Source organism: Drosophila subpulchrella, chromosome X (assembly GCF_014743375.2).
Source record: "Drosophila subpulchrella strain 33 F10 #4 breed RU33 chromosome X, RU_Dsub_v1.1 Primary Assembly, whole genome shotgun sequence".
In the NCBI taxonomy this organism is placed as follows: domain Eukaryota; kingdom Metazoa; phylum Arthropoda; class Insecta; order Diptera; family Drosophilidae; genus Drosophila; species Drosophila subpulchrella.
Genome location: NC_050613.1, coordinates 28,629,672 through 28,644,292, shown reverse-complemented (window position 1 = coordinate 28,644,292; position 14,621 = coordinate 28,629,672).

Here is a 14,621-nt window from a genome sequence, read left to right as displayed (position 1 = left end):
GATCAACCTATAAAGCTGCTTAATTAAACAATGCAATGAGCAATAATCATTGCCTACTTTTTGGCGAACGACTGAGGGGAATATTCTGGAAGCCGACCAAAATCACTCCTAAGAACACACTTTTCGTCCAATCAAGATGCATTTTGGTATGGTCTAAAGAAATAGCCCAAGGATTCGAATCGCATACTCCCCAATCATATCCAAAGGGTATTTTTCAGTATACCAGGTGCACCCCGGCACTAAAAAGGAGCCGCTCGCTCAGTTGGAGCTCTTAACAAATTTGTTCGGGGCAACACGCCCAAAAAAATGGCAACAACAATCCTCCAGATCGCGAGGGAGATCCAATATGTTAACCCGCCTGTGCCCGGCACTACCTTAACCCCGCCTGCCCACGTTTCTAATTACGAGCTCGTGTGCTGAGCGGTGTTTCGGTTTTTTCTGACATTTTTTTTTTCAGATTTTGGTTGGGTTCGATCTGTTTCGTTACGCTTCTGGTTTTTGGTTTTCTTTTCACTTCTGCGCTGCGGTGACAACACGAAGAAGAGGCTGAGGCAAGCCAGCATCTGAACATCTGAGGGGCCGCATAAACAACAAACAAGCGGGGGAAAAACAGCACGGGAAAAGGTAAATATACACATATATAACAACAATGACAACGCCTTGGATAAGCTTGGTCAAATTAGGAAAGGTGGGAGAAAGGGGGTGGGCCCAAGGGGGTTTTCGGTAGCCCATCACTTGTGGGCGCGGCCCTGATTGACCCGCAAGTCTGCCCCTTCCTCCACACTTTTACCCCATCTCAAGACCCATAACTTTTGACCAATATGCCCTGTCCCTTTTCGAGTTCACATTTTTATCTGACTTTCGGTAGCTGCAACATCATTTCTTCTTAAGTGGCCAAGATTGAAGGATGTTCACTTTGGGCGTGGCTCAGCGAAAATGGGGAAAACTCAGGAGAAAGTGGATAGATTAGTTTGCAGAAACAGTGGCTAAAGATTACCCATACTTTAAGTTTAAAGATTAAAGGTAGGCCAATGTTTAAATTCAAAATAAATAAATATTAATATTAGTTTAGTAATTCGATATAAGATATATGTAAATTGGGTATAAAATCACTCTTCCTATTTACACAAATCACACTTCTTACAATAAACATAAGTTCAACACCTTGAAGTGAGCACGCTCTACGCTAACGGATCGTTTTCTTGATAAGCATCCGTGAGATCAGATATCAGTACATTAAATGCTCATCTGCACCTCCTCAAGAACTTGCGAAATATTCTCTTTGAGGAGGATGTGCCAAAAGTCAGGCCAATGTTTCAGCTGATCTTTGACCTCCTCCGAACACTCCTCAAAAACAATTTGCGATTCAGATTTCAAATCTATAGACCCCCGATCTCCGAGCCCCTTTCAATTAGCCAAGGGCGTTGGCCAGGCTAATTGGGCGAAGATCAGAGCCAAAAGATATCCCTTGGAAATTCGATCCCCGTAGAATATTGCATTTTCCCCCGAAAACATTAGCCCGTACATATAAACATGAATATGAGAAAGATTCCAAGGCATTTTCCGGAAAATAGAAGCGCAGGCAGATCAGCGACAACAATTCATCTCAATATGCCAAAGTCGCTTTCAACGATCCCATTGTTTGGACATCGGGAAGAAAAGGAGAAAATAAGGGTCCCGTCCCCCGATCCCAATCCCAATTCCAATCCCAATCCCAATCCCGAGACGAGTGAAAAAGGGCAGACTTTGGGACGCCCGAAGACCCAATTTCCAGATCGAGAAGTTGCCGGCAGCTTAGCAGAAGAAAGGCAAAAGGAGAAAGGGGAACCAGAACGAGAAAGAGAACGAGAACAAGAGCCGAAGAAAATGAAAATGAACAATAGGGGAAGGATTATCCCGGCAATGATCAGCGGCCATATAGCATGAAGACATCATCTTCCAAACAGTAGGCCAATTCTCACACCGAGAGAGACGGACTGAGGGCGAAGAAAGAGAGGGCAGATGCGCTGGGCTACACGGAAAATAAATAATATCGAAGCATTTTAGAGCTTGCATCATTTTCTAAAAAAGAAAGGTATTTCAACACTGTTTTTTGGATACTATTAAAGTAGTTTTGATATGATATGTTTTAAGATAATTTTAGTTTTGTTAGGTACGATAGTTTATATTTAGAAAAACTATTAAGATGAGATCAAAACAATTTAAATACAATATATGTATATATGATGTTTAAACACATTTTCTTTTTGTGTAGAGGGTGAGGGATCGGGATAGGTATAGTTTCGGGCTAACGTTGAACAACTTGTAGCGGAAAATGGAAAGGTTAAACAAAATAAAGGTCGAACTGTGGGTACAGAGGGTAGAGGAGGATGCTGATGAGGTGGAGTGGCGAAAGGAGGTGGGGTAGTGGCCAGAGGGGGCGGGTTGGACAGGTAACGTCGGTCGCCGATGAAAGAAAGTAAAAATCAATTTCAAGTCGGGCAAAACAATTACTTACTGATATTGCATTCACACAATGCACTGAGAAAATACCACAGTAGTTAAGGGAAACAGCTTACACTTACCTGCAAATAAATATAAAACAAAATAAATAAACTTAAGAAATGGCTTTTTTATATAGATTCTTGTTTGGGACATACAATTATGAATTAAAGGTTTATTTTTCCTAGCACCTGAACATTAAATTCAAATAAATAACAATGAGCTTTCTCTCAGTGCACTTGTGTAGGCATCCAAAATCGAAATTCGGTACGGCTGTCTTCAATCTGCACACACAAATAGTGTCAATCAAAAAAGGTTGCACAACTCAGAAAACGTCGAGGCGGGTTTTTTTTAGCTGCAGATAGACGCGGTAGATCTGGAGAAACCCGTTGCACCGTTCTCGGCCTTCCTGGAACCCAGATACTCCACTATATACAAGTAAATACACCTATACCTTCATATAAGTGTATTTATCCCCCAATCTTCTCACACCATGGAAAATGTTTGGGAAATTCTCCGCGCATTGACAACATTTTGATTTGATTCGATTCGATTTAACTTGCTGCGGAGGGACTTAACTGAACACTGAATATGCCCCATAAGGCAATCTGTCCACTCGCCATTGTTCATTGTTGTTATATTCCAGTTGGTGTTTTGTCAGCATTGGTTTTAAGCCAGGGAAAATAAAAAACGTTGATTGACAACGCTCATTGTTGCAGCGAACGACGGCGATAAGGTGGAGATTTTCCGGGGAAAAGGGGGGAAATCGGGGTCACCTGCCACCGAATTCGAATCCGTGGGTTAAGTCAGCGTCAAGAAATCGAAGAGACCGAAAACGTCGCCATCGTCTGGAAAACTTTTCGTGTTCAAGGCAATCAATCGAAAATGTTTGATTCGAAATACGACTTTTCTTTAAGTCAATTGGAAATCTTCAAGTTTACATTTAATTTTTTGAAACATATTTTTAATAGGTACTTGGCTTATTTGTAAGGAGATGAATATAGCATTGTATTATTTGCATAGCCTAGTTTTGGCATAGTAATTTAAGATATTTCATAAATGTAAAGGCAATGCTTTAAGGACTTGTACTGCATATTTAAATCCCCAGCCGAAATATGCAAAAAATACAGTCATTCAATAACAAACACAACCGCAAACATTTGGCCCACCACTTCGGAAAAGTTTTTCACCCATTGAAACTTTTATGAAAATTGCGCATACGCCGCGTGGCCTCCGCCGCTCTCCCGCTCCCTTTCTCTTTCTCTTTCCCCCGCCGTCTCTTTCGGTGAAACGGTCAACTGTAAATAACGGCGGGGAAATTTCAATTCGAAATTCCAATTTCCAACAATAACACAAAACTCGAAGCCGTCGAATGCGGTATCTACATATCTTTGTATCTGTGATATTCTGATTTTTTCGGCTTTTTGTAGAGTTCGTATTGTGTAGGCATTTCCGGTGTGCGGCTTTGAAGGAAATTTTTATGACGTCAACTCGCACACAAAGGCGATCGGCTCCACCAAAAAGAGGAATGAAAATAGTAATAATAATAAAAGAAATGGTTGAAGCCAATATTTAAAGGTTTTCTTCTCTTTTGGCCGCTTGCAAACCAATAAAAATGAGTTTTCGACCAGAGGAATACGATATACCTAAACAAACTACGCTTGTTGTTTGTGAATCAGATGTATTACTTAATATTTGAGTTAAAAATTGTTTTGTATTTCAATTCGCATGAAATCACAATTAATTGATTAAAACGAATACGAAAATACAAGGCTATTAAATGCCGATTTCGAATATAAGTCGGTGTTTTATACTGAAGTAAAAAACCAATTTATTTTATAGATTTCTTCCACCATTTTTCTAAATTGCCGCCGATCACTGTTTATATGTTACTGCCTTATTTTTCTTGTATTCCGTTTTGTATTTTGGCAATGGGCCTACAAATTGGCTTGCTTGTCTTGGGTCACACATGCATAATTAATTTTGTTTTATTTTTCTTTGACAAAACCCCATCCAGCCAGTCTGCCCCATCATTTATTTTTCTATGCAAGCTTCCGAGCAGATACAACAAAAAATTAATAACACAAAGCGATCCCTGCGACGCTGTCTTCCCTTTCTTCTCCAAAAAACCTTTTTCGCTGGGCTTTTTTGTTTAATAATGAGACGACATTTCGAACGCATAAAATCGTCATAATAATTTTTGATATATGAAGCAGCACAAGGCAATACCAGAGCGCTAATATCAAACGAATTCTTTTCAAGATAAAGCAGCCTACAGCAGCAACAAAAGCAACAACAGCAGTGCCAGAAGAAACCGAAGACCCAACGAGGAGACTCCACCTCGAGTCCCAAGGTGATGCTCAAAACGAAGCTGAGCTGGATATTGAATATACAAATTTTAGGGCTTAAGTGCAAGTTTAAGAAGTTTCCTCGCGCAAAATATACCGTTTTCGAAACAGGCAAACAGCTCTATTAAGAGTTTTCTCACAGAGAAAATTCTGACGTTCTCATCTGAGTTGAAAATATTCTTAAAAAAAGAAAGACATTTTTAAATTGAAAATGTTTTTATTTTGCTCGAATCAAGTTGAATTGGCGGTATTTAAGTCATTGTATGTACAAAAAAACTATTAGTTCAGTCCTTAGAGTATACGTATCAAAAAGTTGTTAAATAAACTCAATTTAACTTTTCTCTTCTCACCATTTCGTTCTTATATTGATAACAAAATGTACTTACACGGTTTTTAAGAACGAATGTTCTCACTTCAAGAACAATGTTCTTGTTTTCTCTGTGCACTGCCTTGAAAATAAATACTAAACTTAAAAATATGAAAACTGTTTTGAAAAAAGTTGAAGATAAGAGGAATTAGTTTTCTGTACTTTAAAAGCAAATCATGGGAGTAGTGCTGCATAATGTATCTCAAGATACACCTATTTTTATTTTAACCCCAAAAGTAGCCAGATTTAGGGAGAAATAAGCCAAACGGTCAGCTTTCTTGGTCAGTTGGAAACTTGATTTTGTTTTTGTGGAGCGACAGTAGCTCAGTTGAAAATGGGTGGAGTGTGGGGGGCAGGGGCAGGGGGCTATATGGGAGGGGCAGACCGATGCTGACGCTGACCAATTCTTATAAGAAAAGCCCCAAAAGACGCAAAAGGCGAGGGACATAAATAAATAAAACAGTCACAGAGAGTCAGAAAAATCGACAATAACAACAAGGGAAGAGCGGAGAGCAGAGGAGAGAAGAGAAGAAAAGGAGTGGCGGGGCCAAAAAAAAGAAAGAAAAGGAAGAAGCATTAATCGTAACAATGTTATTAGTCGTACAACAGGGGATTAGGCTACCGATTCGTGCATCCAAGGAGATGGAGATGAGCACCCGGAGAACTTGGAAATACCCCTCTCGATGGTCCACCTTTTTTATCGCTCTGTCTCGCTCTGGCCACCGTTCTCCCTCTCTCTCTCTCTCTCTCTCTTTTTGGGGCGGGTAACCTGCAGCTGCCATTCTGCTGCTTCTCCTTCTTCTTCTCCCCTTCTTTGGCTGCTGGCCTGCTCCTCTTCTGCGTTTTCATCTTCGCGGCTTCTGATTTCTTCAGCTTCCTCTTCATTTTTAGCTGGCGTTCTTCTTTGATACCCCTTACACGAAAAACTACGGCATATACCCTTGTAAAATTATATTTTTTAAGTAGAACAATCGTCTTAACAAATTCTACCTTGCTTTGACCATGTTAAGAAATCATGCCATCAAATGGGATTATTATAAGTCGTTGTGTTAAGTAAAAACTAATACTATTCAATTAAAAACAAAGTTTATGTTAAGAAATAGTAGTTTTCAATAATAATGGTAAATTGTTCGGAATTATATGTTATAAATATATATATTTCTTTATTACGAGCCCATCCAGGGGTATATTTGGGTCAGAACACCTGATATATAATGTGTTACTGCTGCTGCCTCCTTCTTTCCCCCCTCATTTTGGGCGCGTTTTATGGACAATCTTATGGCGGTGATTAAATCATGTTGCACGGGGAATGATGCTGCTTGTGGAATGGGTTTCAGGGGTGTTCAGGGGTTTTCGAGGAGGGTGGACGGGTCTCTGTTTGTTATTCCACCAACGCCAGATGGGTCATGATTATGATTGTGCGATAATTGCAAGTCACGGTGCGCAGAGTACCCTATACAAATTATTGAGTGGCACAATTTATTGTTGCTAATTTCAGTTGAGACTTCGTTTTGAATAAGGGCATAAGTTGTTATTTTCCATTACTATGTAACATGGCTAACAATGTATACTGTACATATACTTACAAGATCTTGGGTAACACGAAAGTATTTCTAAGAATATCAAAATATTTTTTAAAAACAATCGACACTTTAAGTTTGGAAAATCTTATACTATATAATCTTATTAAGATTGTCACTTTAGCATACCCGATTTCACTATGCAACTGCATTAGCCCCACTGCACCCTATTTTTTTTGTAACTCCCACTTGATTTTATTACCTTCCTCTAGAATGTTTCGTTTGTTGTTCTCCTAATTGCATTAATTAAATGCAGCAGAAGCTCATGAAAATGCAAGGAAGATGGTGCGATTCCAAGGGAAGAGCGAGGTGAAGCCTTCGTGAAGAAGATGCTTCTCTGCTTCCTTCGGCGAAGTTCTTAAAATTTTTTATGGTGGTCAGTTTTCAACTTTGTTGCTTGATGGTCCCAAACAACTTTCAGTGCAATTCCGCCGAACAAACAAATGAGTTATTCTGAACGGTGGCACCTCGCGTTGAGTTAATACCGAAAAAAAATTGGGGAAGCATCTTGTTTTTTTGCGAAAATTGATTAAGAAATAATTTCATCATATAAGGATTTCAGACAAAAATAGCCATCTGTTTGAGGTTTTTCAATCGTAACTTGGTCAAAACGAGGCGCACAGCTGAAAGACCGACTGTTTTGAGCAGCTAACAACCTAGGCTTCCGATCCCCATCACATTCTATTTTTGGACTAAATTTCACATTTTTCATAAGGGGTAACATCGTCTATTTTTGCGAAAATCGGTCAAAAATTAAAGTTTCCAGGCTTGAATGCCAGTCGATTGGGAATTTATTTACGAGCTCAACGAGGTATGACATTCCCAATTCCGACTTTATTTCGCAAAATGATTGCCAAAAAACCTAGTTTGTTTGGGTCAAAAAATAGGTAGAAGAATTTCAGACAAAAATACCATTATTTTTTGCAGCTTTTCAGTCGTAACTCGGTCAAAACAAGGCGCACAGCTGAAAGACCGACTGTTTTGAGCAGCTAACAACCTAGGCTACCGATCCCTATCACATTCCGGGAAATTTATTTTTTGACTAAATTTCACATTTTTCATGACATCGTCTTTTTTTGCAAAAATCGGTCAAAAATTAAAGTTTCCGGATTTGAATGCCAATCGATTGGGAATTTAATTACGAGCTCAACGAGGTATGACATTCCCCATTCCGACTTTATTTCGCAAAAGTATTGCCAAAAAACCTAGTTTGTTTAGGTCAAAAAATAGGTAGAAGGATTTAAAACAAAACAAGGAAGAACGCTATAGTCGAGTACCTCGACTATCAGATACCCGTTACTCAGCTAAAGGGACCAAAGGAAAATGGAGATATGCAAGCAGCAAATGCGCCACCTACCGGCGGTAGACAGATTTAAGCGTTGTGGGCATTAGAGTGGGCGTGGCAAAGTTTTTTTTAAGTCAATCGATAGGTATTGACGAGACCAATACATTTAAGTTAAAATTTTTTATCTAGCACGAAAATTGTGGGCGCCACAGGCTTGGGCGGTTTGTGGGCGTTAGAGTGGGCGTGGCAAACTTTTTTTTAAATCAATCGATAGGTATTGACGAGATTAATACATTTCAGTTTAAATTTTTTATCTACCATGAAAATTGTGGGCGCCACAGACTTGGGCGGTTTGTGGGCGTTGGAGTGGGCGTGGCATATTCGCGTAATAAGCTTGCGCTGCGCTCAAGCCTACGGAATCTAAATCTGAAATATCGTTTCTCTATCTTTGATATTTTCCGAGATATCCGCGTTCATATTTACGATTTTTTGAAGTTTGTGGGCGGTTTGTGGGCGTTAAAGTTGGCGTGGCAAACTTTTTTTTAGGTCAGTCGGTAGGTATTGATGAGAACAATACATTTCAGTTAAAATTTTTGTTCTAGCATCAAAACTGTAGGAGCCACAGTTTTGGGCGGTTTGTGGGCGTTAGAGTGGGCGTGGCACTCTTTTGAAACAAACTTGCGCTGCGCAGGAATCTCAGGAATCTGCATGCCTAATCCCAGTATTGTAGCTCTTATAGTTTCCAAGATCTCAGCGTTCATACGGACAGACGGACAGACGGACAGACGGACAGACGGACAGACGGACAGACGGACAGACGGACAGACGGACAGACGGACAGACGGACATGGCTAGATCGACTCGGCTAGTGATCCTGATCAAGAATATATATACTTTATGGGGTCGGAAACGCTTCCTTCTGCCTGTTACATACTTTCCGACGAATCTAGTATACCCTTTTACTCTACGAGTAACGGGTATAAATACCATTATTTTTTGCAGTTTTTCTGTCGTAACTTGGTCAAAACAAGGCGCACAGCTGAAAGACTAACTGTTTTGAGCAGCTACCAACCTAGGCTTTCGATCCCCATCACATTCCGGGAAATTTATTTTTTGACTAAATTTCACATTTTTGATAAGGGGTAACATCGTCTATTTTTGCGAAAATCGGTCAAAAATTAAAGTTTCCTAGTTTGAAAGCCAATCGATTGGGAATTTAATTACGAGCTCAACGAGGTATGCCATTCCATAGTCCGACTTTATTTATCAAAATTATTGGCATTCCTCATTCTGACCTTTTAGTGCATTGGCAGCCAAAACACTGAGTTTTTTAAGGCCGAAAATAAGGACCCATATTTTAGTCAGAAATACTCCTTTTTTTTAGCGGTTTTTCAATCGTAGTTTAGCCAAATCAAGGCGCACAACTGAAAGACCGACAGACCATTTAATGAAGACCTTAAAAACCCCGCCGCCTGTCAACACGTCACTCCCCTAAGAGCCACGCCTATTGCGGATCCGCAAAAACACTCATTGAAAAACGACCAAAAGCAAAACCCTCGGGGAAAAATGGCATGGCAATCGGGAAGGGGAGGGGTGACCGCAATGATCGATGGCTATCGATTGGAAGGATCTGGGAAAGTGAGCAAAACAATAAAGGGAAACAAGGAGGAGAACTCACCGTAATTGCCGGGTAATAGCACAAGGACCTCTTCGCTGCTTCAGATCCCGATCTGATCCTGGCCAGGAGCAATGTTGTTCCTTTTTTGCAATAGCTATTTGCACATCGGCTTACCTTGGCTCTTGTCTTTTTTATGTTGATGATTTTGAATACACACAGAACAATGGCAGATTCTTTTTGAGATCATAAAATATTTATAGCTACTGGGATGTTTACTCCTTTTGTTATTTAATATTCAAATTAATTTTAAAAAAATGGAATGCTCTTATTGTTTAGTAATATTATATCTTTCTTAAAAATATAGTGGTAATAAACAGTACTAAGAACTTCACCGCCAAGCTCTCTTTAATCTAATTATATTTAAAATATTAATATATAAATTTCATTTTATATCTCTTTTAGTTAAGATCTCTGATTTTTAGTGTTCACTACTTTCTTCTCAGTGCACCTTTCAGGCGGTGCAAGCAAGCGTAATTAACGCGAGTTGAGTAGTTGAGGTGCAAAAAAGGTGTTAGGAGAAGAGGGATCGAGGAACGGGGCTGACCGAGTTTTTAATTGAATGCATCTTAGCGTAAAAGGTGAAAATACTTTGCCATCCCCTCACGTCACCTTAAAAGCGAAAGACAAGAGATTTGCGGAAAGTAAGTAAGAGCGGAATAAAATATTATGATATAGTGATAAAGAAAAAGGGTTAGTATTAGATGTTCTTTTAAAATATATAATTAATTTTATTTATTTCTGACTGATTTTTAAGACATGACAACCATTTCAGAATTTTTATTTTCGGGGAAGTGGTCTCTTTAAAAGGGAAACCCTAGTCAAGTCCCCACCGCCCCCATTTCCCCCGCTTTTCCGCCAGCCCCATCGTTCATCGTCGACTAGCTTGTGGCCTGTTTGCTTCGCTTGCTTGCCAATTTCCACTTTTCCGGTTTTAAGCTCTCACCAACACACATGACTTGCGCTCAGCTTTCCTTTCATCCCCCCTCCCCCACAAAGCCCATCCCTTTGGCTCATTTTCCATTCGCTTATGCATTTTTCATCATTGCCGTGAGTTAACAAAAGTTCTTTAAGTAACTTTAACCAACTGTTAATGGTGCTTTGGTTCCTGAGACGCAGGTGCTTCATTATTGTAAAATAATAGCAACAAAAATATGTACAAGTAAAAATACATGAACTTACAGGGACTACATATATTTTAGTCGAATACCTTTTAATTTTTTTGGTATAACATTAAACGATCTCCATAAATCATATGCAGTTGCTATGTGAGAAACGTACTTAATGTTGTTTTTAAGAGGCTTTCAAGCAATATGTTTTTTATTATATAAAAACACATATTAGCATTGGCATGCCTTATCGCTGAATTAGCTAATGGGTAGTTTTTACAGTTGAATTTGCACATATTTCCGAGATTTACGCCAAGAATGTGAAAGTGAGCGGAAAATCAAGCGGCATCACAATGATATATGGCAATCACGTTTGCAAGATGGATGTGCGGATCCGCGGATCGCTGTAAATAGCAACTGTAAACATTATGGCCTGTTAAGCACACCTCGCTTGATTAACTGCAAATTGCTGGCCAAACATCAACCGAAATCAGCGGCAGATTTATGGGTCTATACCCCCACTATATCCCCTATAAACATAAAATTTTTCGCATCCCAAACGAACCGAAGAAGTGAAAGATCAAATAAGAGAAACAAAACCCATGAGAATCTCCAGCGAAGCGTGCAACAATTAAGTTTTTCCACCGGAGTCAAACAAATAAAAAATATAATTTTCATTAATAAAAGTTGGGGATGAGGAAAAACATAGATGTTTTGGGAAGGGGGGGAGGGGGAAGGGGGGAAAAACCAACCGAAAGAAAAGGAGGAAAACAAAAATAAATCAGCTAAAACCAGAGGAGGCCGCAGATTGTCGCTTGTCTCTGGTTTCTCGCTGTTTGATCGACAGTCGACCACTCCATCTTTCGGATCCGAGTCCGAATCTTCCAGCTCTCTCTCTCCCCATCTACTGATATACACCCGTCCCCCTCGCAGCCCCTATACCCCTCTCTCTCTTTCGCGGACCACGACGACGAGCGTTCATCATATACCCTTCAGTCCATTTAACACGTTTCTGACACTAATCCTGCCTTGATGAAACTAATTTTTTTCTCCGCTCGCTTGTTTTTTTCCTCCTCGTATTTTCCATGTGGCCCCGGAGCCCCGTAGACCCGGTACCCCCAATCCCCTAGCCCCGGTAACCCCGAGACCCCCCCACCTGGTCAAGCAGCCAGTTGATTTATTTCAGCGTGCGCTGCTGGTGATCTCCGATGCTTAGACAAAGTATATGGCTATATAAACTATATACTAAGCCGGCCAGCCACTGCGACAAAAATAATCGAAAAGGTTATTAAAAAGTATTTTTTTAATTATTATACCCCTAAGATAACAGAAAAATAGGCATTATTTAGGAATTTTAAACTTATTTATAAGATTTAGAATTAAATAAAGATTTATAGTTATATATAGTATAGTAGAAAGTATGTTACAGGTAGAAGGAAGCGTTTCCGATCCCATAAAGTATATATATATATGTGATCTTGACTGTCTGTCTCCACCTGTCTTTAAGTAGAGATCTTAAACATAGTATGTTTATCTGGGTAAGCTATTTATTGCCTAATTTTGGTTTAGGAATTAAGAAGAAGTACACCAAATGAAAAACAAATTTCCCAACGATCGCTTATAAAATACCATAAACTTTGTCTTTACATCTGGTAAATAATTGGTTTATTATTTAACTCTTTTTAAATTTATGTATCAAATCGAGATAAACTCACTTCCGACTTCTGCGAGTGCACAACGTGACTGACAGCCGACGTGTTTTCATTGCCGCAGCTTCTGCTTGGGCTCATCGCATCTCTTATTTTTTCTCAACGCAACTCAACTCAACTGAAGTGAACTTGACTGGCTGAAAGTCGGCAAGTCGGGGACGGGACCCAGAGATAAAGACGGAGACGAGGCCGAGGAATCGGAGATCGGGGACCTGGAGACGGGGACTGGGATTGGGACTGGGCCGCGATGGCTTGCTGTGATATGTATGGCTATATCTCTGGCATGATCTTGCCACAAATTAGTTTGGTTAGCTGCCGTTGCCCGTTTCGATGGCCTGCTCTAAATGTGGCACCGAAGTCCTCCTCAGTTCGTTCAGTTCCTGATTTTGTCCATGGTTTTTTTCTTCTTTTTTCCCCATACCATCCTCCGTTGCCCTGTCAATCATTGAAATGTTTGCGAGCCCGAACTCAAAAGTCGAAGCGTGGTTAAAGCGACTTCAAGTCCGGTTCGGATTGGTTCGGGCTCTGATATCATTTCTTGGGTATGCTGTATTGGGAACTTACTTACTAACTAACCAAATATTACCTATAGATCACATATCTTAGATGATAATACGCATAATCTTATGTCTACCATTTAGGATCAAATGAAATATTTTTTAGACTTATAATATGATATATTTAGCTTGGTTTTAAGATAACATATCCATTCTTTTACAAACCGAGGAATATTTATTTATAACTGCAATATTCAAGGTATCCCTCAGTCGAAGACCTTTTATTTTCCATTCCGATTCTGGTTCTTCTTCGGACATTTCAATGTCATGCTTCATTTCCTGGGTTGTCAATTTGTCTGGCACTGGTCGTTGCTGATCGGCAGCGAGTGGAAATCAAATGAATTATCGCTTAAATGCCAGCAAATGATCAAAACAGCAGGTGTACGATGGAGTTGGGGATCTGGATCTCCGAAGCGGGGTTGCCAAGGATACAATATCCTGGGTCGGGCGCAGCTTAAGGTCTTACAACATCATCTGGCCTAACAACCAAAAATCAGAAGTCGGAAATCAAAAGCGAGAAATGAGAAATGTGAAACCAACCCTCGCCAAGTTTTGATTCCGTTTGTGATTCCGTTTCGGATGCCAAGTGGATTGAGATAACTTAATTGCTGCAAAAGGGGGAGGACGACGACTACTTTCCACTTCCACTTCTACTTTTACTACCACTTCCCCCAAAAACGCCCGCTCAAGTTCAAGGGGTAAGAACGTAAATCTCATTATCGATAACGCGATAATCGCCTGATAATCGGCCATGTTATCATCATCATCGTCATCATGAGGCGGCGGCGTCTTGGGCCCTTTGTCATCAGGTCTTCGGGCCCTTTCCGAACGGGTTTTTCCAGCGAAATCCGTGCGCATCATAAACTCATAATCACCTCGGTCCAAAAAAGGGGTTCGGATCTGGATGTGGGCTTAGTTCCTGGGCTTATTATACGGATAGGTCAGTTTCGTCTTTGGTTTGGAAGCAGGTCGCTTTGCTCAGCAGGTCAGGATGATTTCCATCTGTGGACTACAATTGTTGTTCTGTCCCTGGGATGAGGTGTTCCTTAAAGTGCAATATTGAATTATTGATCGCCACTGAAGTTGTAATTATTGAATTATTACTGTTCTATAAATACCTCCATAACTTATCTTTTGATTAAAACAAATTTTGGTTTTGGCTCTACCAAGAACCAGACAAATTGGCATTTATATCCTTCTATTTTTATAATCCTCTTTTAACTCTCTCTATTAAGCTTGGAAATATATATATTTTAGTTTGTGATTCATTAGTACGTTTTCCAATCAAGTTTTTGCTCCTCACAATTATTCAGCACTTCATCTCGACCGGCTGCTGAAGTTTTCCATGTGAGGCAGGTTGATCTGCACCTTCTGGTGTGGTCTTCAACAGCAGGTCAGAAGAGTCCTCCCCGAGGACTTCACCTCACAGGTCGGTTTGGTTTGGTTTCGTTTGGCTTGGTTTGGTTTGGGCCCGAGATTAAATACTTGTCCGTCTGTCCCTTGGCATTTG